Genomic DNA, 26,598 nt, shown 5'->3' with positions numbered 1-26,598 from the left:
GCTCATGTGGCCGCTGCTCTTAAAGGATTCTGGTTGGGGAGGCAGTACTTACATTAAAAAAATAAAACTAACACTGAAAGAGCAGTGCTAGGTAACCCTTAAGACTTGAACACAATCAGGTTCAAATCCCAGCTTCCCAGACGTAAATGGGACCTTCTTGGGCAGTTACTTATGGTCATTTCAGTGTCCTTTTGTGTGAAATGGAAATAGAAACATCTCTCTTTATAGGGTGTGGCAAGTGGGATGTAAAGCAGTTAGCACAATATCGGCCCTACCGTACACACTCAAAAATGCTAGTTGTCATTATTATAGTTACCATTTGTTGACCTTTTGACCCCGCACCTTAAAAACTGTGTAGATTAGAACAGGATAGTTGGAATAATTATGGGCACTGAGTAGCTCACATAGGTCAAACAACCTATGATTTCTTTTTCTGGAGAAATTTAGGCTGATAAATAACAGCATCTAGGTCCTGAAAAAATAAATAATGAGAAGAAGAGGTACAGGTTAAGTCATTGTATCTAAGAAAACAAACCCTAGGGAGAGGTATCTTAACATTTGAAATAGATAGTTTTAGAACAAATGGAGTGCTGTATACTCTAATTGAAACTCAAAGGGTATTTAACATTTCCCAAAGTTTACTCCATGGTACACTAGTCCCATGAGAAAGATGTTTAAGGAATAAACGATTTGATGGTCAAATGTATTTTGGGAAATTCTACGTATTTCACCACCCTCCCTTAGAAATTCAGGATTCACATTAGTATTTTAAAGATCCTATGAATTCCAGTAAAAACAAAACTAATCAACCCTAAACTGTTTAATTTTGTTTTATCTGGCATTTTGCAAACTACCTGACCAGACAATGCTTTTATGCTGTAGCTGGTATTATTTTAGGAGCACACTTCCTGAAGTTTAGAAAAGTTTCAGAATGTGTGTACGTGCTTAGGGGTAGATCTCTAACCATTTGAAGTTATCACCTGCATCATTGTGGGAGGCAGCTACCAAATACCCACCTATCACCCTCATGAAGAACTCTAAGCTAAATGAGACAGGCTTTCAGAAGGCTTGAAATCCAGAAATAGCTGGGACTATAGAGAACAAAGTGGTAGAAAAGAACTGAGAACAGAGAAATATGAGACCTGGTCATCATTAACCACCACCACCACCACCACCACCACCACCACCATCATCATCATCGTCGTTGAGAATTTGCTGTGTGCACTGTACAAGGTACCACTGGAAAAGAAAGATGATCAGTAAGAGACACAGTCCCAGCTCTGTAATTCATGTCTTCTTATGGTGGCATTTTTGCAATCATGGAATTATTATTCCTCTGAGCTGTCCGGAAATGTATTAGGAAAATCACTGATGTGACAACACAAACATTGTGGGAGAAAATACTTGTAAACCTCTCATATTATTATTTCCAAAGATCATAATCTCACTCATAAGAAATAAATGAGGCAGAAACATTGGGTCTGGTTCTAGCCCCATCATCGGCTGTGCAGCTTTGCCTCTGATACTTGGCTTCTCTGGGTCTTGGTTCCTTACTATAAAAGGAATCGAATGGCCTCTGTTATCTGTTAAAATCCTTCTGCCTTTAACATTTTATGATTATAGGTTCTATGAAAATCTCATTATTGGAAGGCAAAGGTCACTTTTTAGGCCTTGATGAATCAAAAAGACCAGATGTTCAAAAATAAACAACCAGATGCTCAGGAGGCAAAAGACACCTGAGGAAAACAAGGGAGCAGAGAAGGCATAGTGTGTCAAGTCCAATGCAGAAATGCAATGGGCCAAAGAATAATTCATAGAACTCCTGGAAAGGAACATCAAAATCAGTAACGAGGGGTTTTGTTTTGTTTTTAGCATCATCAAAGGGAATGTGTCAGTTAAATCAGACCATTTGATGATCATGGTTCAAAAGATGCCCTAAGGGAAGGAATTGAAATGCTATAGTAGAGACCAAAAGAATTATTTTCTGGGATGCTACTGGGGAAATTCTCTTTCCTAAATTGTCTTCTGAGGCAGACCCACAAATAGAGCTAGGCACAAAGAATGTTCTGGTCCCATCCATGAGAAAGCCATAAAGAAACTATTCTACAAGCACAATCAGAGAAGAAATTTTTGGCCAGTGACTATGAACTATTCCTGGGTCATAGATCGCGTATGTAATCCCCATTTTATCAAGCATATTGGAGGGCAGAGTGGGGATGGGGAGGACCAGGGTGATTGTAGGACCCCAGCAGTGCAAGAATCCCTAACCATCTTTTCAGCTTCTCTTTGGGAAGCAGAAACAAGTAGTATCCAGCAAATTGGATTATCTTGTATTATCCAGCTCTTCTTAAAATTATGCTAAGGTTCAACTTCTGAAAGAAATTTAGAAGGAAAGCAGAGAAAAGATTTTCTCCTCTCTTTAAGGTGATAATGCTGATAACAAACAACAACAATAAAATAACTACCATTTATTAAATGTTTTCCATGTATCAGTATGCGACAAATGAATTTGCCCAGGTTTGACTGCCCAGTTTTGAATCCTGGCTCAGCCACTTCTTAGCTTATTGATCTTGGGAAAGTTTTTAAACTCCTTTGGGTCTCAGTTGTCTCCTCTAGAAATAACAGTGGAATCTATGTCGTAGAATCGATATGAGATAATTCATTTAAAGAACTTAGAATAATGCCTGGTCCATAGCGAGACCTCAACAAATATTAGCTATTACAACTATTATTATCAATCACTTTACATTTACTATTCTAATTCTCAAATGTCCTGTGAGTTAAGCACATATACTAATAATACCAATTAACAAACTGAGGACATTGTGGTTCACAGAAGTTAAATAATTTGCCCACAGAAGTTAAATAAATTTAGGTCACACAGCTAGTTACTGGTATATGTTTCAGAATTCGAAAGGCTTGACAGTAATAAACCTGTATTTTATTGATAGTCTAAATGCATGTTGAATTTGATTTTGTATGGCAAATGGCACCATTTCATAATAACTATAAAAAAATTGAGTTATATGAAGAGGGTCGTGCTATAAGAGGAAGAGGTTAGAGAGAGACAACAAAACCATTAGCCACCTATTGTAGTAACACAGTTGTAAAGAGAAAATGCCCTGAACCGAGGGTTCAGTTCAGACTAGAAAGACAAGTTAGAAAGACACCCTGGAATGAAGAGGAGGCCTGAAGAGAAGAGAGAATCAAAGATCACCCATTTAATCCTAACAGGCCCCAAAAGATGGTAGTGACGGGCAAAAATAGTGAGATCAGAAGGACAGTTGGCAACAAGGACTTCACCTTTAAGGGTAGGGGCCTGGGATGAGTCCTTTGGGAGCTCGAGATTCTGCCACTGACATCTCTGTGCTTCAAGTTTTTCTTCTATAAAATGAGGAGTTGGTCTAGAATTAATCCTTTGGATTCCTCCCAGCTTCATAGAGGAAGCATGTAAATGAAATAGAGGAAATGGAAGATTTCAGGGACTCAAGGGTCAGTGAGGGATCAAAGTATTGGGTCATCAGTCTGACTTTGAAGTAAAAGAGAAAGCTAGGACAAGGGTTGACTTTTTTAAGATTTAAAGAAAACTGTGCCTTTTAAGAAATGACATAGGCAGGATAATTAACACAGCCATATAGAATGGAGGCCATCTGCAAATTAATCTAAGACATCTAAAGTAAATGTCATGCCGGAGACCCTGCTGGCTGCGTCATGTGTAGTGCGGGGCGACCTGCAGGGTCTCAGCTCCTGCTCCTCACATAAGAATGCAGGACATGGTGAGGCCAAAAAGGAACACCCACGGAGCCATAGATAGGGCAGTCACACCACTATATTCTCACTGGTGGCTGGGTTGGAGACACAGGAGACAGGAGCCACACTATCCACAACCCGCCATCCACTTGTCTCTGCCAAACAATCTCACTTGCTAGCAATCCGCTTCTCTGCAATCTGCAATCCACACTCCGCTGCTTGCTAGCTCAGCCACCGTCTTCTTGCTAGCCCCCATTTTTCTGCTATCGTAGCCACAGCAGTTATATTAGTGGCCAATGGCTCACTGGTTACAGCTGACGGCCAACTAGTCACAGCTGATGGCCATCCAATCACAGTTGATGGCCATTTACTACCTGAGCCAGCACCTTTGCACGTGAGGCCGAGAGCCTGGAAACTGCACTCCTGGCTCTGTCCCCACAGTGAAAATGTGAAACAATAAAAGTCAAATAGCCTTTATTGATAAAGGAGATAAACTTCAGTTTGTGGGGTGTGATGTGAAGTTGTTAGGACAGTCCTGCTGCCCCCAAAATGTCTTCCTGACTTTCTTAAAATACTGCCTGGATTCACAACATTAAAATAAACCCCTTCAAATGTAGTTTGTATTGTAAAATGTACATTTATTTTACATTCAACTGCTGTCATGCTTTCCAGTGAATTAGTGTAGCAGGCTGACAACGAGCTAAAAGATCCTTCTCTCCTCCCCCTTCAAATCTTTGTCTCCTCAGTTGACTGACAACTAGACAGTCAACTGAGGAGACAAAGATTTGAAGGGGGAGGAGAGAAGGATCCTTTTGGTATGTGTGGCATTGCTCAAATCAGTCAGTTCAACAACATGTGGGCACCTGTTCTGCTCCAGATACTGAGTTCTAGAGATAAAAAGATAAGTAAATTGTGGTTCATTGCCTCAAGAGGCCTATGGTTCCCAGAGCAGGCTATACAAAGTTTCGAAAAGTGGGACCAGGGACTCAGAAAGGAAAGATGGAGAGACAAAGAAGATTCTCTTCCATCACAAGTTTGTTGAAAGATTGGACGCTCAATTAGAGGAAGGCCTTTTCTTGGTCCCAGTGAGTTCCCCTAAGAAACTATCAAAATTTAAGCTGGTAGGTTTGATCTTCTGAGGAATGACATATACTTCAAATGTCTTTAATTCAACCATTTTTGGTCCTTTTAATTTAAATTAGTAATATTTGACTATATCAGAATTGTGAACTATGTTGTTGACTGTGAAATAGACGTCCATTGCTCGTTTTTCATGTCCCCCTCCTGTCTCAGAACTTCGAAGTATGCACAGCAGGATTGCTGAGGCCGGTGGTAGAGCAGGAAATGTAGAGGAATGGGAGCTAGAAGGGTAACTGAGAACTTCTTTAAATAGCAGACCAGACGAGCACCATATTTTCACAGGTGGCATTTGACAAGCACCCTAAGACATAACTTCTAGTAATGGAGATTACTCTATTGTGGCTTAAAAGACTCTGGAGGACTATTTCTGGCTCTGGTCCTGAGTACTACCTGAATAGTCTCAGGCAATCATAGTAATAGTCACTTATATTTATTGGAGACTGACTATACGCCAGGTACCATGCCACATGTTTTACATGTAAAAAAATTTGATTCTCACAATAGCCTATTGAGGTGGATTCTATCATTTTCCCTATTTTATAGAGAAGAAAACTTAAACACAAATAAGTTCAAGGTCATAGAGCCTAATATTTGTCAAAGCGGGAATTAGAATACAGGTAGTCAAACTCTAGTGTCCATGTTTAACTACCATGTGACTCCGGTAACCTTTTAGGCTTCAGTTCCCTCACTTAAAAATGGACAAGTTGGATCAGACGATGTCTAGATTTCTTTCTGGCTTTAAAATGTTATGATTCTACTTGTATGAATTATATCTCTATTTAATAGAGTTAGTGTTAATCTGTGTTTTTGAGTAGTCTGTCTTAGAGATCTGGGATCTAAAATCAAATTTCTGAAATCTGGTCTTATTTCCTAGCCATCTCTTGCGTTTCAGTCAAGTTGGATCATATTATTCACTGTTCTACCAAAAATGTACTTCCTCAATCTCCATTTATTAAAATCCTACTCATTTTTCAAAAGCCAGCTGAAATGCCACCTCCTCCAAATAGCCATTCTAAGTCTTTGGAGATTTAGGGTGGAGATGTATTAGGCGGTAGCGGGGTGGAATTTGGGAGAAATATCTGTGCTAATGAAAGGAAAACATGTAGGATAGGATGAAGAAAATGTGGAGGGAGACATTTATAGGAAAAGTAAGAGAACTGTCAGCAGCTCTGTGAGTGACCTGCACTAGCAAAGCCTTCTCTGTGATAGGCAACAGTAAAGTCACCAGAGTTATAGTCAGTGGTGCCCAGCTAGTAAGTGCGAGTTGAAAACTAAGTGAGACAACATGTGAAATATCTAGCACAGTGTCCAGATGGGCAATAATATACCATGTTTCCCCGAAAATAAGACCTAGCTGGACCATCAGCTCTAATGTGTCTTTTGGAGCAAAAATTAATATAAGACCCGGTCTTATTTTAATATAAGACCAGGCATAATATAATATAATATAATATAATATAATATAATATAATATAATATAATATAATATAATATAATATAATATAATATAAAATGTAAGACTGGATCTTATATTAATTTTTGCTCCAAAAGACGCATTAGAGCTGATGTCCTGGCTAGGTCTTATTTTGGGGGAAACACGTTAGTTCCGAATTCCATTAGCTACCATGGGAACCTCTCATCTCTGTCATGCTGAAGAAGGCTGCCATCCTGCCCAGGAAGGAATAAAATAAGCAGAGGTGAGAAGAGACTCAGTGGGAAAAAGATGTCAGGAGAAGGTATATGGGAACACAAAGAGAAAAAGGAGAGCCAGAGATAGAAAAGTAAGAGAGGAAAAGGAGATGGGAGGGAATCATGGGAGAGAAGAAAAGGAGAAATGGAAGCAAAAGTGCCAAGAGGGAAATAAAAAGGGAATTCTGAGGCTCAGAAAGAAAAAGTTTGTGCTGCCACTGCACAATCTGACCTTGGGAAAGAGTCCCAGAGGTAAACAGGTGTAGCACCAAAGCCCGAGTGCCAGTGACTTGCCACTATGCTCTCAGATCCATTCTCCTTCCCCTGCTCTGATCTATATTGTAGGAGCTCTGACCTCTGACTCTGTCATCTCATCCATTGGCTTCTCCTGCTTTCTATTGCTTTGTGGTCCTGGAGGGTTGGAGGAAGGAAGAAGCCAGGGGATTTCTCCCCCTCGCTGCTTTAAAAGGCATCTCCAGCAGTAGTCGCACTTCCTTCTTGGCCCCAGCTCCCAGTGGGCAAGCCTTCCACGGTTCTGGCATCCTATTCCCCTTGTCCCTCCAGCCCTAGGGGAGGAGATACATCCAGCAGTTGCTAATCTCAGGATTGCCTCACCTTCCCCTGGTTGTACTTCTAGTTCTTTCAACACCTTTGTAACTAACTCGTTGTATTAAATTATCATTATTGAATTATCTGGGAAAGAAAACTTTACTTTCATTTGGATTCACCCTCAGAGTTCAAAGACAACTTTCCCAGTGGGACTGGAAGCAGCGCATCTAGAGAGAAAGAAATCCAACCATCCCAAGAGTCAGGATGGGTCAGGGTATATTTCTCCAATGTTTTATTGGAGAGTGACACTAGTTGTCAGAGTTGAGGGACTCTTAGCATAAAAATTATCTATAAAATGATGAGGTTCATGGCCACTCATATCTATTCCTTCAGGATTTACTATATTGACATCGATCACCTTGAGCCTTAGCTTAAAGAACGCCTGAGTTTTATTTCTTCCCGGATTATTTATTATTTTTAATACTTTTTAATTTTTCAATTACAGTTGACTTGCAATTAATTTCAAGCGTACAACATAGTGATTAGATATTTATATAACTTACAGGATGATCACCTCGATAAGTCTAGTGCCCATCTGACACCATACATAGTTATTATAATATTATTGACTATACTCCTTATGCTATACTTTACACCCTCATGACTATTTTGTAACTACCAGTTTGTACTTCTTAATCCCTTCCTTTTTTTACCCTCCCTCACAATTCCCCTCCCATCTGGCAACCCTCAAAATGTTCTCTTTATCTATGAGTTTGCTTCTGTTTTGTTTGCTTATTTTGTTCTTCAGATTCCACATATAAGTGCAATCATGTGGCATTTGTCTTTCTCTGTCTGACTTACTCCACTTGGCATAATATCCCCTAGGTCCATACATGTTGTTGCAGATGGCAAGATTTCATTCTTTTTTACTGCTGAGTAATATTCCATTTTATATGTACTACCTCTTCTTTATCCATTCATCCATTGATGGTCAACCCAGGTTTCCTCCATGTCTTGGCTATTGTACATAATGCTGCAATGAAGGGTGCACATGTCCCTTCAAAGTAGTGTTTTGGGTGATCTTCCTCCTCCTTCTCCTCCTCCTCATCTTCTTCCTCCTTTTTTCCCTCCTCCTCCACCTTCTCCTCCTTCTCCTTCTTCAAGAAGTCCCTTTAGCATCTCTTGTATTACTGGATTGGTGGTAGTGAACTCCTTTAGCTTTTTGTTATCTCGGAAGTTCTTTCTCTTTCCTTCAATTCTAAAGATAGCTTTGTTGGGTAGAGTAATCATGGTTGTAGGTCCTTGGTTTTCATCACTGATATTTCATGTGTCCCTTGCGGCCTGTATAGTTTCTGTTGAGAAATTAGCTGACAGTCTTACAGAGCTCCCTTGTAGGTAACTGTTTTTCTCTTGCTGCTTTTAAGATTCTTTGTCTTTAACCTTTGGCATTTTAATTATGATGTGTCTTGGTGTGGGCCTCTTTGGGTTCATCTTGTTTGGGACTCTCTGTACTTCCTGGGCTTGCATGTCTATTTCCGTGACCAGGTTAGGGAAGTTTCCAGTCATTATTTCTTCAAATAGGTTTTCAATTCCTTGCTATCTCTCCTCCTTCTGATACTCCTATGATGTGAATATCGATACACTTGATGTTGTCACAGAGGGCCCTTAAACTCTCTTTATTTTTTTGGATTCTTCTTCCTTTTTGCTGTTCTGCTGCTGGTAGTTTTCTGCTACCTTACCTTTGAAATCACCGATTCAGTCCTCTGCTTCATCTAATCTACTGTTGATTCCCTCTAATGTATTCTTCATTTCAGATATTGTAGTCTTTTATTTCTTACTGGTTCTTTTTTTATGTTTCCTATCTCTTTGTTCAAGTTATCACTGAGGTCATTGAGCACCTTTATAACTAGTGTTTTTAACTCTGCATCGGTAGATTGCTTGTCTCCATTTTCTTTAGTTCTTTTTCTGGAACTTTGTTCTGTTCTTTTATTTGGGATATATTCCTTAGTTTCTCAATTTTGACTGCCTCCCTGTGTTTGTTTCTATGTATTAGGTAGAGCTGCTATATCTCCTGGTTTTATGAGAGTGGCTTTGTATAGTAAGTCTTGCAGAGTCCAGGGGCTTAGTCTCCCTTGTCACTTGAGCCAGGTACTCCAGGTATGTCCATTGTGTGGGTTGTGTGTGCCCTCCTGTTGTAGCTGAGCCTTGGCTGCTGTTGGCAAGTCGGTGGGAGGGACTGAACCTCAGGCTGACTGATTTTGAAGACTGACCATAACTACAGTGAAGGAGCTGTTGTGTAGGGCCTGACCCTATAGGGAGCAGGATTCTCCCTAGCAGGGTTCTGGTGTTGCCCAGTCTACTTTTTGGGTTTGTCATCTGAGGAGGCAGATGGGTGGTGAATTGGCTCAGTCAAAGCCAGTTACTGTTCTGGTTCTGGGAGGGGTCCTGCCACAGACCAAATTCAGACGCAACCAGTGCCCTGTCTGGGGCCATCTAGAATGAGCCACAAATCAATCTGCAGATGGTTACCACCTAAATTGGGCTTGGAGGTGCGTGGGAGAGGCCACACCTTGAACTGAGGCCAACTGCCACCAAGGCCAGTCTTGGGGCTACTCAACAAGAGGTATAGAGCATACTGAGGCCAGATGCCACTTGTTTGGAGTTTGTGAACCTTTGAGAGATTTTAGGAAAATCTGAAACATGAGCCAAGACAGGCTGTTTATATGGAAAAGCCACTGGAAACGGTTTGGGTGGCTGGAAGTTGGGTGGGGTAGGGTCGCAGGGAATCCCCAGGGCAGAGCAAACAGTGTTAGCTAGGTTGATGGAAACTTAGATATGGTGCCTACTTGCATTTGTATGCTGGGAGCAGGGAGGGCTCAACAAGGAGCAATGGATTCCATCAGCACTTCCGTCTGGGAGGAAGCTGTCCCACCAGCCCTCACCCTGGTGGGAGGAAGCTGTCCCACCAGCCCAACAATTCAGTTCCTCCCCATATGTCCTTCGCGCCTTTTAAGCTGCTTCCCCAGTGCTGGAGCTCAGAGCACATGAATCTGTCAGTGAGTAAGTCTGTGCGTGGGCCCTTTAAGAGAAATGCGTGGGTCTTTGGCAGCCCTCTGTTTCACTCAGCCACAATCTCTGCTGGTTTTCACAGCCAGAAGTTATGGGGACTTATCTTCTCAGCACTGGAACTCTGGGCTGGGGAGACTGTGTGGGGCTGAGATCCCTTTTCTCTTCAGGGGGACCTCTGCAGACGAGATATTCCTCCTGATTTTTAACTGCCACACACAGGTGTGGGACCAGCCAGTTCCATGTCTCTGCCCCTTCTATCAGATTCAAGGTGGCTTCGTCTATATGTCCTCAGTTGTACAGCTAGACTTCAAGCAATTCTCAGTGATGGTTATTCTGTAGTTTAGTTGTAATTTTGATGTGGACATGAGGATATAAGCACACTGTTTACCTATTCTGCCATCTTGACCAGAAATCCCTCCCAGGGTTATTAAGTGCCCATTATGGTTATAGAGGGCACACAGCTAAGTGTGTTAGGGAGAAGACACAGAGACACCGGAGAAATAGAGGGCATTCTCAATTTTTGGAAGTGTTTGCTTTTTTGCATGATAAGGTTTGTGAACTATCCGGAGACTCTCTTGATAGAAACTCCAGACACTCAGTGACAACTTTATTCTTACAGAGTTCATCTCTTCCATCTCCAGTGCCCTGTTAAAACAAGGCTCCTGTTCTTACTTAAGGAATCCACACACACAGAGTAGGCACACCACTAACCTTCAAGCCTGACTGATGCCAGCCACAAGGGGCTATTCTGAGTGAGGATGGGGGAGGCTGCACAGAAATGGCAGACAAGCTGAGTCTATGAGGGTTTGGCAGGTGGAGGAGCTATCGGGTTTTCTGGTTTCCTGGCAGAGAACAGAGCAGGATCAAAATCAGTTGTGAAAGGACAGAGGCATCTAAGGTGTTGTCTGTAGACAAGGGTAATGCGAGTGACAGTGGGCAGTAGAGAGGAGACTGAAAGGTGGAGGCCCAGCCATGGAAGACTCCCATACTAAGGAATTGGGGTTTGAGGACATGAGGAGTCATCAGGGGATCTTGAGCATCATGTGGCACGGTCACTTCTGGGGGGATGGCAACTTTGAATGCTGAGCCAGGGACAGATTACTGTCCAGCAGAGAAGCTGGAGGCAGGGGAAGGAACTGTGAACTCTCTGGGACAGCTTTTACAGGAAGCATCGGTTTGACCATCGCCAAAGGGGCGTATTAACATTTGAGCTGCCTTTTTTATTCGTTCAAGGGCAAGCTTCCTCTGCGAGGGGGGGAAAGTGCCCCTTCTAAGTCTGAATGATACGAAGTCCCCAGCCTCAGAAGTTTCCAATTTCTCCTTGCCAAGGTCGGGCCACTACAGGTGGGTAATTGCGAGCCCAGAGCCAACGTGTGGCTCCACGGCTGCCTCTCCCCCCACCCGCGCCCCCGCCCCGGCAGCCGCTGCGGGTCGTCCCCTCCAGGCCCGGGCTCTGCTGGTGGCCGTACCGGGCAGGGCGCTCCCGGAGTTGCGCGGCGGCTGTTCGAGGAGGCCGGGCAGGCGGCGGCGAGAGGCTGTGCCCCAGTTTGTGGCCAATCAGGGAGTGCGGGCTGTGCCCCGAGCCGGGCAGCAATGCGTAAACAAACCCACGGCAACTCCTCCGCCCCCTCGGCGCGCTCGCCTTGCGCCCGCCGCCGCCGCCGCCGCCGCCGCCGCCTGCTCTGCTCTCCTCGCGCCCGCCCGCCCCGCCGGCCCAGCCCCCCGCCCCGCGCCACTCGCACCCCCGCCGCCCCGCCCCCGCCGACGCGGGCTCCCTCACCTACCGCCCCACGCGCGCGCGCGCTCGCGCACCACGCGCCCCGCGCCGCCCGCCAGGATCGTGGCCTCTCGAGAGCAAGGTAAGGGCGATGCGCGGGGACCCGGGCGGCTTCCCCGCCCGGCGCGGCCCGGGGAAGTTTCTGGCGTCGCTGTTTTCCTCCGGGCCAGGGGAGGCCCCCGGCGCCGAGCAAGCCTAGTGGGCGGGAGGGGACGGCCCGGCGCCCGGGGGTCACAAGTTGCCCAACCTGACATTGGTGCTGGCTGGCGGGCTGCGCGGCTGGGCGGGCGGCGCGCGGGGAGGGGCGGGCGGCGCGGCGGGGCCGGGCGCGGTGCGGACGAGGGAGGGCCTCGAGGAACTTTCTCCTCCCCAGAGGGGCTCCTTCCAGCCCTGGCCGCGGCCCCGCCACGGGAGCAGCCGGCTCCCTGGCTGGAGAAAGACCATGAAATGTGTTTGAAGAAGCTGACGCAGTTGGTGACGCTCGCAGCTTCCAGACGGGGACCGGCCACAGCAGCGCCTTCTCCGAGTAGGGACGAGCCGAGTCGGCGCTCGGGCCCTTCCCCCCGCCCGGGAGCCGCGCGCCCCGGCGCCTAGTTCGGGGGCCGTGGGCTGGGGGCGCGAGCATCTGGTCCCGACTGGGGGCCAGGCCCCGGCAGCGCGCGTCGCTTCCGTTTTGATTCGCTCGGGTTATTATATAAGATGTCACGGAGAGGAAAGGGGCTAGCGGGAGGCGCGTTGGCGAGCGAGCGTCGGCCTGCCGCGAGTGGCGGGAGGGGCAGGAGGCAGGGCTGGGCGGGGACCCACCTGTGCGCCCTCCGCGCCCCCGGCGGGCGCGGCCGGGGCGCTTGCGGGGGTGAGGTGGGGGTGGGGTCCGGAGGGGCAGACGGACGTGCCCGCCGCTCCCCTCCTGGACCCAGGGGCACTCGGGCAGCGGCCGAAGCGTGCCTTTCCTCTCTGCCGCCTGGCCTGGGTCTACATGTTTCTGGCTGCAGGCGTTTGTACTTTGAAACATTTGTTTAATATTAAGGAAGCTGCGTGTGCGGCCGTCATAGTACGCCGGGAACGTGTGGCCGTGAGCTCCAGAGCGGTGAATGAATCATCGCCCCGCGGACCCAGCACCGGCACCGATGATTCATGCGGGGTACACATGCGCGCGTACTCGCCGCTTGCCTCTGACCCAGGGACAGCGGCCCTTCTGCAGCGATGACGCCTGGAGGGGCGGGGAAGAGTTAATGCAAAAGGGTGGCGGTTTATTTTTTTTTTTCGCCCCTTCCACGATTTGGGGGAACTTTGGGGATGTCAGCCTCCCTAGATTTCCCGAAGCTTGTTTCACGTTCTTGGAAGGGTTACAATATTCCACCTGGCTGCGTTAATGAGTCGGTGGAGAGCTCTGATTCGCTGCAGGGCTGGGTCCTGTCTCATTCAGAATTTGGATGGTGTCAAGTGAGGCATTGAGCTCAGAAAAAAATCCTTCTAGTAATTGCCTCTGCGTAAGTACCGCTGAAGTAATTAGCAAAAACTTAAAAAGTAGTGGATCTTAACAAAAAAGTAAGTGGCTCGTAGGTAGAGGAATCTCACTTAAAGATGTAGTTTGTTTTTTTTTCCTTTAAGCCAAATCTTAATAGGAACCTGGTTCGCCATTAGTACAGAACTTTTGACCACTGTGACCACCCTGAAAGACTAACTTGACTCCTTCCCATGCCAACCCCAACTTGAAAGATTAAGAGTAAAGTTTTCTCATCACTTAGGACCCTGCTCAGCAAGGCCTTGATTGCTTTAAGTAGCTTTTCACCCCTCACTCCAAGAACCACCCCCAGTCCTATTTAGTTTTCTTCATAGCATTTCATCACTATCCGAAATGATTTTATGTAGGTATCTTGTAAGTCCTGTCTCTCTGCACTGGAATGCAAGTTCCCCTCTGTCAGGGAGTTTTGCCTGTTTTGTTCACTGCTGTAATTTTAGCACCTAGAACTATGCCTGACATATATTAGGCATTCAGTATTTGTTGACTAATGAAGGAATGAATTCCCTTTTCCTGATTTCGTGGTAGGAATATCTTTGACAGTTGAAATTCAGTACTTTTTGTGGGCAAGGCACTAAGATGGTACAGATGTCATTTTTTTCTTCTGATTTTTTGATCAATTGACTTCCTCTGTGCCGTTAACTTACAGCACAAGATATGTTTGAACATTATGTCCTAAGATGCTGAGTATGAAGAAAGGTAATGTGGAGTTTTGTCAAGAAAAAGTATGTTACTGTATAAGTCAATGGATAATTTAAAATATTATCTGTGCTAGTTGGAAAAAAAGTACAAGGTATTGAAATGGAATCAGCAAAGTCAATTTCCCACATACTATATGTTTCCGCTCATATTTAAAATACTGATATTTCTAGTCTTCTCTCCGTACTGCATGTGCACCAACCTCAAATTTAGCTGCAGTTTGGGAAGGTCCATAGTAGGTAGCATTTAGTATGAAGTATTAATTTATCTAAATGAATACAAGATTTACATCCCCGCAGAGGCCTTAACTCTTCTTTGTTGTTGATAATACCGATAACTCCACAGAAGAGTAGATAGAAATTACTTAAAATTATATTTTAAACATATTAAATGCATTGTAAAGAATTACAGTATACTAGTAAGCCAATGGTATAATGGAAGAACGATTTGAACATAGTGCTTAATACTTCCTCTTGGAGGGTAAACATTAGTAAACTTTATATTATTATAAATAATAAACTTTGGAGACATATTGGCCACCTTAATCTTATGTCTTTAATCTTATAGCAGTGTATTCAGAATTCTGTATCTCCGAAGTCACTGCTCAAGAGTGGGCATCCAGCAGTTTCCTTTCCATAACAGTAGTTGTGATCCCTTTCAGAAGTATAATCTCAAGAGTGAGCTCAGAGATAATAGAAATTTAAAGCTAAAAGGGACTTTGAAATTTCTTGGCATAGTTCATTCCTTTTTACCAATCCGTTTACTTAGAAAACTAAGGCATGGTGCGATTACTTGCCCAAGATGCAGAGTAGGGATGAAAAACAAGGGTCCTGACTTCTTGTTGGAAGTACCTGGATTAGCAAGAGCTCCCATAGGTGAGGGAAGAGTGGCTCCTACCATTAGTCGGTTGTCTGCCTCTTGCTTGTGAACTCTCAGAGAGAAAAACTATTATCTTATTTAACTTTATACCCTCCCCTGTGCCTTGGGCATCTAGGGACTTAACAAATCCTTGTTGAATGTGGTTGGGCAAATGTATTTTAAATTGAAAATATACTTGAGAATTGAAAACACAGGAAAACATACCTGTTTTCCAGATTGAAGAAGCTTTCTGACAATACTCAGAATGTTGGCAGTAATTAACCTTAAAACTTTAGTAATGAAGCTACTGTTTAGTTTTCATGCCTCTAGGATTTCAAATAAAATGGTTTACAACTTATAAGTGTATGTATGCTAGCTAGCATAATTGTTCACTGGAGAAACAGTAGGAAAGACACCTGTCACAGTGTCCAAGTAGAAAAGCCTAAACTTTACAGCCAAATAGAGGTGGGGCTGAAGCTCAGCTCTGCCCCTAACAAACGGGCTGGCTCTCTGTAGCAAGTTACCAAACTTTTTTGAGCATTCTCTCATCTCTAAAGTGGGGGTAATACCTCTTACCCTGAAGGATGATTTGTGAGACTGGGATAACATATGTAAAGTGCCTGGTATATATTAGGTCCTTAATAAATGGTAACAGCTATAATTATGACTCCTGGTTTATGTGACCATGGGAACAGCTTCATGTCTCCAAGCTTCAGTTTTCTCAACTGAAGAATTGGTGGTTGGGATGGGAGGGGAATTAAATGACCTTTAAGATTTTGTCCATCTCTGTAGCTTAAGGGACCAATAAAGAATGCACAATTCTGCTGCAATTTTAGTTTAAATAAAATGACTTGTATTGATCTAACAAGAGGAATTGCAAAAATGGTTAGTTTCTAGGCCTTCCTAAGAATTTTATAAAACGTTGATGATGTTAAGTACATTTTCATTATTTTATATACTGTATAATGAATACAAAGTTAACTTGAATATTTCAGCTTCTCAGTTTTTATGCCTATAAGACCATCCAGATGGACGAGAGCCATTAAAAATAGAGAAAGGTGTCGGGGCATCCTTATGAAGGGAGATGGTAAGAAGGGGTCAGAGTGTGGGGGAGAAGAATAAAAGACCAGGGTAGGGCCTTAGAAACACCAGTATTTGCCTGCTTGGAGGGAAATATAGATAGAGGCTGATAGGATGCTGAGAAGAAAGAAGCAGAAGGAGAACAAGGAAAAGATCAAATTTTAAAAAGGTGAGAAAGGAGAATTTGGAGGAAGCTGATAGGGTAGAGGGGCCAAAAATGTCATTAGATTTGTCAATGAGACCGTCGTCAATCGCCTTTGAGGATCAGGGTCATTTGGGCAGTGGAGGCAGATGTCAGCCAGGTACCTGAGAAGTGTCAGAATGGGCAGGATATGGAGAGAGCAAGTATAAGCTATGATTGGACTGTGGAAATCTAAGAGCACAAGGACTTGAGCCAATGAGGGTGCCAGTGAAACTTGCTTAAAAACAAAACCATAAAAAAAGCCCAAGAATGTTGTGGCTGTCAGTGGGGAGGAAGGAACTGGATATCAAGAGAGGAAGTGGGAGGGTAATTAATGGACCAGCCCCTCCACAAGTAGCAGGGATAGGAACAAGATAGTGTGACCGTACATCTGGATTGCCCAGGGCAGCCTCGGTTCACACCTGTTATCCCCGTTTAATTATGAGATAATATTTGAACAAATAGTTGGACAAATAATGCCCTTTTTTTTTATTTTAAAAGAAAGCCCCTTTCTGAATGATGAATTATTTGATGACTCTTGTCATCACACAGGTGTAGTTATTCATGGGACAACAGATGTGACATGGAGGGGAAAAGAAGTTAAATGAAGGCAAAGAGAAACAGATTTAGACAAGAAAGTTGGAAGCGGGGAGGGAGGGTGATTGCATATGAATTGGGTTGATTTCCTTCTGTTGGGGAAAAACAAAATAACAGGAGGCCAGTTGATTTGCTGAAAGTAAGTTGGGAGTTAGGGGGAAAGTCGGGAGGTGGAGGAGAGTGGGAAGGGTTTGGAACAGCTATGGATCTGAGTGAGACACGGAACCAATCGTGATGAGGGCCCAACAAGTTGCCGAAAGGCCTTCGTCTTGTATAGAATGGATCTTCCCTGTATTTATGACTTTCTCCAGCAATGCTCAGAAAGTTGGAAGTGGAGATGGTGTGAGTATCATGGAAACTGCCAACTCCATGTGGGTTCTCAGTTAAGTAGGAAGGCAAGTGAAACTAGAGTGTTGAGGGCCTGGGAGAAGGAGCAGGAGATGTGAGATTAGCACGTGTAGTGGCTGGTTCGGCAAGAACAAAGGAAAGAGAAATGGGAAGGTGGAGGGGTGGTTCTGGGGCTAGTGCAAAGGGTATGAAGAAATTTGGGAGTATCTTGTCATCACTGAGGGATCAGTTACGAGTGATGATGTAAATTCAAAATGTGGCTGAACTTGAGGTTGATGAACTGACACAGGCATGAGGTAGAAGCTCATTGATCTTCAGCAGCTATGAGGCCAAGGTGTTGAAATGATTATATATATCAATGTCAGTGTCTGTTTAAAACATTCTGGAATGTATTTATTAAAGCTTTTCTAAGCTTTTAGTCCATAGAGTTAGAAAGTACCTTAAAGATAGGGAAGTTATTCCTTCATTTAAAAGATGAGGAAGCTAAAGTCTTTCAAAGATTTTCTAAAAAGATTGCAACTCACCCCGTTCATAAGACATGCAGCAGAGCTGGCTCTGGAAGGAACCAGAATCCGTAAATCTCGGGTCAGTATTGCCTTCCAAGGCAGACGAAGTAATTAGAGGACCCACTGAATAAAATCTTAGAAAGGTTCCTCACCATATAGCTTGCCCACTGCTTTTAGCACACCCAGGGTTTGTGAGCTCAGAAATCCACTGCGGAGACTTGTGGAATCGAAGCCATGTGCTCTGACTTCTAACCGAAAGGCAGGCGATGGCATCTTTGAGGAGGAACCATGAAAAGCACCAGTTCTTCCCCATCAATTAAAGAATATAAGAGTCAGCAGATAGACAAAACACGAATTTCATTATCGATGAAGCCTAGATTGGAAGATACAGCTTAGTGGAAAGCCCAAAATGGTCTTGTGCAACCTCTATCCCTTAATCTACGCTGAGAACAGCCTACTGGGTGGCAAGTTTAAGGCTGCAGAGCAGAAACATCCAGGTTTCTGCCTTTCACTGTCCAGGTAGTGAGAAAGAGGCCAAATCTCTCATGCCTGATATGTTTGATAGAAAAACTGCATCCATTTGAGAACTGAGAAACAGCCATGGCTGTCATACACAAACCACCTAAATTGCTCCACCTCTGTGAGGAAGAATATGGTATAGAGCAAGAAGACATGAGTGGATTGGGAATACCCCTCCTTTGGGAACTTAGTGGGAAAGAGGCATTTGTTCCCCCTTGAACATAATGTTACTGAACACTTGTAACTTTGCTTGCATTTGAGTTAAACTAACTTGTGAGGCAGCAAGTACATTTTTATGTTAACTAGAAGTGAGTGTAATGACTCAGAATGTTTTGAACATAGGTCCTTATTTAATCGATTTCACAGCCATACCCAGTGGATCTTTACTTCCTTCTGAGAGTCTCAGGAAGCTCAGAGGTATCATAGCAGAAACCACCAGCTTTGATACCGTGCTTTTTAATTCAGCACTTTGGAAGGCTGCAAAGTTCTTTCTCCTCATAAAATGTTTAAGGACCCCTTCATTGGAATATGTGACACTTGGAATTAGTCCTGATTCTGTCACTATTAGTGATCTTACCAATTAACTATTAAGTACCTCAGTTTCCTCATATGCAGCATGGGAGAAAATAGTATCTGCTGTGTTTTGCAGGCATTTGATATGAAAGCTCTTTGCAAATAAATAGTGTTGTGCAAAGGTGTCAATATTACCATAAGGGATGCAAGGTAAACTACAAAGTTTAAGAACTTTTCTTTTAATAAAGGGTTTCAAATAAAATAACTAAGATGACTATTGGAATTTGATGGGACTCTGGTTTAGGCACATAAGGTAAATCACGATGATTTTTCTCCCGTTACCCACGTCAGCGTGTATAATTCTGGCCAAGTGAGATTCGAGTGCCATGTTTGATGACAAATAAAATTTCTCTTTTTATTTATTTCTTTTTTAACTGTTAAAAGTCTTTTTATTGTAAGATATAACACATACACAACTTTCAAAATGTAAATGTATAGTTCAATGAATTATAAAAAGTGAACATCCATGTAACTACCATCCAGCTCAAAAAATAGAACAGTTTTAGTTTTTTCCCCCTTTAGGAATCAGTTTTCTTTGTTAGATGCTTGGATTTCTTTCAGGGAAGTCATGAGTAGTAGCAGGAGGCAATAAAAAGTAATGACAGTCCAGAATATGTGCTGCTTTTGAGTGGAATTAGATCAAAGGTGTAATATTAATTTTTTCTTATTTTGACTCAAGTTATTTCTTATTTCTATAACCATGAATTTTGTGTTTAGGGCAATTTTAGTGTTTAGGGAATTTAGTCTTAGCTTTTCAGCCTTAACTATCAAAATCTTCAGGCTAAGAGTCTTCAGATTTGTGTCCTTTGGATAGAATGGAAAAGTTATGAACGTTTGGATGAGAGAAAAGTCCTCATGTTTCATTTGTTTCAACATTCTGATCATCCCTCCTTTGCTGATCTTTAGAAGCAAAACAGCTAAGACTCCAGCATTGATGATGATTTTGTGCCATAGTCAGGGGTCTTCCCGGAAAGGACTTGACCACTATTGAGGCAAATGCCTTTCAGTTCAGGCCACCATAGGCTAGATTTGAAGTGGCAAGAAGGAGTCAAAGGAAACAGCTTTAAAGCTTGAAAAATCTGTATTTTCTTTGTTTAATTATAATGTAGTGTTCTAAATTCTACCATCTTTTAGGACTAAATTAATGAGTCAATAAATCAAAAGTCGTTTGTAGTATCCAGAAAAGGATTTTCTTGAATAAGATTTTTTTATGACTAAAAACGAAAATGATGATAAACATTAAAATAATTGGAAAAGTATCTTAATCAGGCATGTCTATGAACACAGAAAAATGAGAGTGTTTAAAAAATTGAAAAGGCAAAAAAAAAATTGAAAAGGCTCATCTTTTGGGTCAGTTTCTTTGTTGTAAGATTTAGTTATTGGGGCTTCAGATTAGAATTTGGTATACTGAACATGTGTTTACTGTCAGTCCCTCCCAAAACACCACTATTGTGATAGCAAACTTGAGAAGGGGCAACAGCAGATGAGAGATACCAACCGATTTTTGGAAGATGAAATGCAAACAGACCTGTACCGACTGACTTAGTGTAGTGGAGAAAGTTGATACGTTAGTGCCCGTAAAAGAAGTGGGAAGTAGACCCTGGGAAGAAACAGCCAATTTATCTTCCAGAATCCCCCAAAAGCTCTGAAATTAGAGGCTTTGGAGGGGGTCATGGGGCTAAGAATAAGGGATTGATTGAAAATCTATAAAAGGAGCCAGACCCTTAGTTCACTTCCTCCATCTCATACAATAAGATGAAAAATGTCCAGAGGCTGGACATTTTTTCCTCTGGAGAAATTGGAAGTAAATGAATGGTTCTGGATTTTGGGATACCAGGATAAAAATAAGAGAAGGATGAAAAGTTCAACTGAAAACAGAGGAATTGAATGAAATCACGCAAACCAAACGGTAAGGACCTATGCTCTTTCACCCACCCCAATCCTGGGGTAGTCGTAATTACCAACCCAGGCAGAATATTGAAGGACTCTTCTTTGGGTAAAATGAGCAGCTCTAGAGAAAAGTTTTATAGATACTGACATTTGAGGTCCCACAATGAAAAAATTGACTTACTGCCCATCTTTCCTACAGTGAACCCACTAGTCAATAACGCTACTTCCTCTACTCCATGAACATGGAACTTGCAATCAGCTTTCTAGTGCTTTGCTCTTAAATACAAATAGATAGCCAGTGAATATGAGACATTTAAAGAAAGCATTCAATAAAAAAAGCGGAAACCAGAACACATGAGAAAAAAATCATGAAGGAAACATAAGTGCAAGGAAAAGAAGAAAAATGAAAGTAAAACCAACCCACATGTAATTAATGCAATAAGATGGGGCTGTAAAAAAAAGTGATAATTGGAGAATAAGATAAAGATCTTGGAAATTAAAAGTATGATGGCAAAAAAAAAAAAAAATCATTGGAAGGACCAGAAGATAAAGTAGAAATAAAAGCAAAAACAGAAAAAAGAGAAAAGAAACAGAATTAGAAGAGCAATTCAGCAGGCATTATATTATATAATAATAAGAGTTCCAGAAAGAAATTATGAAGAAAAGTAAAGGAAATTACTGAAGAATTCAATAATTTTCCCAGAGCTGAAGTACATACATTTGTAGATTAAAACATTTCACAAAATAGGAGAATGAATGAAAAAAAATCTCCATGACCAATGCATAAGACATATCATTATAAAATATCAAGATACTAAGGAAAATGGGAATATCTTAAATCCTGTGGGGGTGGGGAACCCAGATCATAGGCAGAAAGATTGGGACTTGGAATGGCACCAGATTTATTAACAGTGGCACGGGAACCTGGACAATGGATTAATTCCTTCAGAATTCTGAGGGAAATGATTCTCAATCTAGAATTTCCAACACAAAGTATCAAGTAGGTATAAACCAAGAAAGAAGAATATATGGGATTCTGGAAATGGCATCAAACACAGAAGAAAAGCAAAAGGAAGTTCTAGGATGACAGTGAAGAGAAATTTCAAGATGACAGCAGTGCAACAGGCCTAGAGAGAAGCCAACCCGCATCAGAACGGGAAGATCCTGATGCGGGAAGATCCACTTCGGGAATTTCCAAATGAAAACAAAAACAGAACTGATAGATGACCTGATACATTTGACCAAGTATAAAATATTTTTCAGAGGGGCTTTCCAGTGCCTGTGAAGTATGTGGGATAAATTATTGATGAAAAAAAAAAAAACCTGGTTAATAAAAAAGGGCAGTTATAAACTCCAGAAAAATAAATAGCACAGGAAAAGACACAGAGTGAAATTGGCTCAGCAGATAATAATATTAACATAGGTCATAATAATGTGAATCCCTAGTATCCTAGAGTATAAGACCAAGCTGCTATAATAGAGAGTCCACAGCACTGTGACTTAAAGAAATTTATTTTTTACCTCGTAACAGTTCAAGGATGGGTATTTCAAGTGAGTTGATGTCTCTGATCCTTGCAGCTGTTTAGGAACCCAGATTCCTTCCATCTTGCTGCTCTGCCACCTCTAAGACATTGTTCTGATGTGTTTGGTTAAAACCTGGTGGCAGAATGTCTGTGTTCCAGCTCATGAGAAAGGGATGGAACAATGAGACGCAAAGGTTTAAAGCCCAAGCCTGGAAGTGGCACACATCACTTTCATTCCCGTTTCAGTGGCAAAAGTTGAATCACATGGCCACACCAAGGGACAATATTCCAAATGTTTAACAAGTGGAGACACTGACCAATCAGGGCACAGGTCTGCTACAGAGTGGGAGTGCTCTGGAAGCTCCCTGCTGTATCAAATGTTAGCCCTTTGTCTGCAAGAGTATGAGAAATGGAGGCAGGGTTTGCGGTCACCTGGTGTGGAAGTATTTTAATAACAATTGGTACAACAGTACTAAACCATACAGACTAAATATCAACGCTAACCATACATGAGAGTCTGGGGAAAAAATGGTGACATATTAGGAAACTGGAAGAGGGTAAGCTAGTAGATAATAGGACATCAGTAATTATATGAATCACTACATTAAAGTTGAAAAGTAATAAATCAAGAAATATCAGTGTATATTTAGGAATGTATAATTAAATATCAAAAGAGATAGTTAAATGTTTTTAAAGTAGTTTGCCTTTGGGAAGTGGGTTTGGGGGTAAGTGGAGAGGTGACACAGGTGACTGCTGTGTTTTCATTTTATGCCTGGTAGTACTGTGAGTTTTAAATAATTTGCCTGGGTTGTGTTGGTGAAAACAAAATTAGTAGGGAAAAAAGGTAATGCAGTACTAATAATGGATTAGGGAATGATTTACATGGATCCAGAGCTTTAAAATATACATATATTAGAAGTTAAGAAATATTTTGAAGTTAAACTCCTCCCTCACAACTGTGATTCCAGCCATACTCTGTCTCAGAATCTTTTGAGGGAGCTTTGAAAAAGTTTAAATGACTCCCTCCACCCCTGTATTCTAACTTACTAAGCTTTAGGTGGACCCCAGGGAATCAGTAATTTTTAAAAGAACCCCAGCTGCTTCTGATGTATATAGGTAGGGCTAACTCGCCAAGGAGTTCAAACACCTTCTGCTTCTTAAATGTTTCTTGTATTCTTCCTGTCCTCTCTCACTGCTTTTGCTTCATGTCAGATCTTCTCTGTCTCTGTTTTGAAGATATATGGTCTATTTCGGGTCAGAAGAGTAGGAGGAGAAAAAGGGGGAGACGTGAGAGAGGTCATTTGGATGGCGGTGAATAATGAGAACAGAATGGCTGTACAGAGAGCCAATATTTGTTTCCTGTTGTTTTGCAGAAACTAATTGATGACCTCATCTTTAACTTCTGATGGAGTAATTTTAAAGCTCAAGTTCCAGGACATTTGAACTTAATAACATTTCATTTCTTTACCTTCCATGTTGCCGCTTGGGGCTAAATCAGTTGCACCTTCAAGTTGCCTTCAAGTTCTTTTATCTCCCGTGACACCTCTAGCTGGTCTACCAAATGTTCACCAATAGCAGCATTTCCATTTTGCACCTGAGATCATCAACAGTTTTCATAGCTCTCTAGTTTTCTGTGAGGGAATTCTTAGAAAGGTGATTAGCACGCAAGAGATGAAAGAATGTAAGAATTGTGTAATTTCCCAAGGTTAGAGGTCTTGTTGCCTTGGCCTTTGATTAAAGAGATTTTGTATACCTCAAAGTAGAAATGTTTGTTATGTGGATGAGGGAAACATTTCAGACCTCATGGAAAAACTACGTTAAAAAAAGATCTACCTAACTTTAGATTTTAAAAAATATCAATAATGACAGACATAGTTCAAGTTGCCCTTGAACCTTTCCCCAGCCCCATTTCCTGCCTCCTTAGATTCAACTGCTCTGGCAAATGGGGTGTGGCAGTGACCTCCTTGTAACTGTTTCGTATCAAGCCGATTTCCTGCTCTGTACAGTGATAGGCTTACCTCTAGCTTTCTGTCCAGTATACAGGGAGCTGTCCTGACTGTTTTCTGAGGGATTACTTTACCCCTCATACATTTATACAGCCGGGCCAAAGTGTGATCTTTAAGGTGAGGGATTGATTCATCTCATCCGTAAGTCTTCTTTAGAGCTTGCCCGCTTAGTGCCAGACTCTTCCAGGCCAGTGCATCTCACACTTGAATGTGCACACAAATCACTGGGGATGGCATTACATTGCAGATTCGAATTCACTTGGTCTCAGATGGGACCTGAGAGTCTGCATTTCTAATAAGTTCCCAGAGGATGCTGCTCATCTTAGAGAAGCAAGATTCTAGCTGATGGTTCTAACCCTGGTTGCTCTTGTAGAATCATTTGGCAGCTTCTAGGACCTATCGCTAATGATGTTGGTTTAATTGGTCTAGAGTGGGGCCCAGACTGTGTGTGTGTGTGTGTGTGTGTGTGTGTGTTTTAATTCTCCAAGTGATACTAACGTGCAAATAAGATTGAGAACCACTGTTACGAGCTCTGCACACTTTTGCCGTGATGCCTGTGTAAAGCTGTTCATATGTGGATGTTTTTAGCCATCAGGGAAGCACCTTATAGAGTCTTTATGATACGGATACACCTGCTTTGTGGATACAGTCCATGGAGAAGGGAATCTTCTTGGATTTCTTGATTCCTGGAGATGAGGTGGAGGTGGCTATCAGCGGGGGCACACCTGAGGAAGAAAATGGCCTTTTCATTGAAATCCAGATGTCATCTGATATTTGAAGTGATGAACACATGCAAAGTTGGTATCTATTTAGGGGATCCTTCTGTTTTCTATACCCTTGTAGTAAGAGATCATAGGAAAATTATAAACTTGATCTTTTTTTTTCTTCAGAGAAGTCTATAAATTTACTTCTTACTATCCCTATGTATATATTTACCTATAAATACGTGCTCTTGCAAAGGTTCTGCATAGCCAGGATTCTAATATTTGTATTTTTCATTTGCCAATTATTTACAAAACTTCAGAGTATTTTCTATACATTTACTTTTGGGTCCTAACTTGTCCTAAAAATTGAGTGACTTATTATCCTGATGAAGGGACAGTTGCTGTTCTCAGGAGTTTCAATGCTAATGGCAGATTGATGATTAGATTTGCTCAAAAATCATAGGTCTTAGCTCAGTTCAGATGTTACTGTTTTGTTATTATAAGCATGATCCTAGAAGCAGATAATGCAATTTGATTTATATTAAAACCATGTTAATTATAATTTCTTGGAGACAATAAGCTTTAAAACCAGCAGATTAAAATTAAATATAATTGTGCTGCTAAGAAATTGGAATCCTCTCCTCCACCGCCCCACCATTCAATCACAAAATAGGCCTTTGATTTTATTTCCTTAACATTATCATGTCTACCTCATGGCCACTGGCTTCAGTTAATTCTCATTCACGTTAATTTCCTCACTGGACCTTGCTCCCTCTGGCCTTATCCCTTACAGTCCTTCTGCCAGAATCCTCTCCGGTAGAGGTAAATCCGCCTGAGGATAAAGTCCAGATCTCCAGAGTGTCATGTAGAACCTTCTAATCCGGCCCTACCTTTTCTCCACTCCACCACCTGTCACTTCCCTAGATAGCAGTTTATTCCTTTCTTAGCTGAGGTTGAGGACTGGGGAGGAAATATTGGAGGCTTGAAAGAAAGGTAAAGGCATGAAAGAATGGTTTAGGAAAGTGGGAGAATAGGTAGCCCAAGGGACTTGAAGTATGATTGCTGGGCAGCAGTGAAAGTGTTCTAAGCTAGGTGAGGAGGGGTGTAAAGTGAGACCCCCTAGCATTGGCTGCAGGGACACGTGTGGAGAAGATGGGGCCTTGCATTCTGCCAGCTGCCTAAGGCATTCCACGTCTGGTCTCTACTTTTGCACATGCTGGGTCCTCCATCTAAGACGCATCCCTTATCTTTGCCTGGAACAATCCTTGTCTTCCTTTAAGAAACTCTATTGATAATTTTCTCCTCTCTCTAGACATTCTCTTGTCACCTCGGTGGTATTTGGTCATCTTCCATTCTGTCCCCATAGTTCCATTAACCAGCCACTATTATTGCACGTTCCAAGCCATGACAAGTATCCGTCCATACCTGCCTCTACTAGACTGTGAATGCAGCAAGGGCAGGGGTGCGATCTTTTGGTGTCCCATTTCATAACACAGGGCCTGGCATGTAGCAGACACCCATAATAAATGCTGGATGAATCAATACAAGATTTCTCTGAAGTGTTGAGAATCTGTTCTTGCAGGATAAGGGTCATTGTAAAAGTGAATTTCACGTAGTA

General features: G+C 42.4%; 1 protein-coding gene across 4 annotated transcripts in view; it reads left to right on the top strand.

The window, feature by feature from the left end:
* The first annotated feature begins 11,925 nt into the window (after positions 1-11,925).
* The window catches only part of PCGF5 (polycomb group ring finger 5), a 101,941-nt gene continuing 87,268 nt past the window's right edge, over positions 11,926-26,598 (top strand). For 3 of the 4 annotated variants that reach the window (XM_081075276.1, XM_081075280.1, XM_081075278.1), the window contains exon 1: positions 11,926-12,056. The gene's annotated coding sequence lies outside the window, so the exon portion shown is untranslated. Of the gene's footprint in view, positions 12,057-12,302; positions 12,501-26,598 lie in introns of those variants that run through there. The other variant, XM_081075277.1, reaches the window with a different exon arrangement.

This window comes from Rhinolophus hipposideros (assembly GCF_964194185.1).
Source record: "Rhinolophus hipposideros genome assembly, chromosome: 15".
Taxonomy (NCBI): Eukaryota; Metazoa; Chordata; class Mammalia; order Chiroptera; family Rhinolophidae; genus Rhinolophus; species Rhinolophus hipposideros.
Note: the sequence above shows the minus strand (reverse complement) of the source record. Positions and strands in the feature narration are given on the sequence as shown.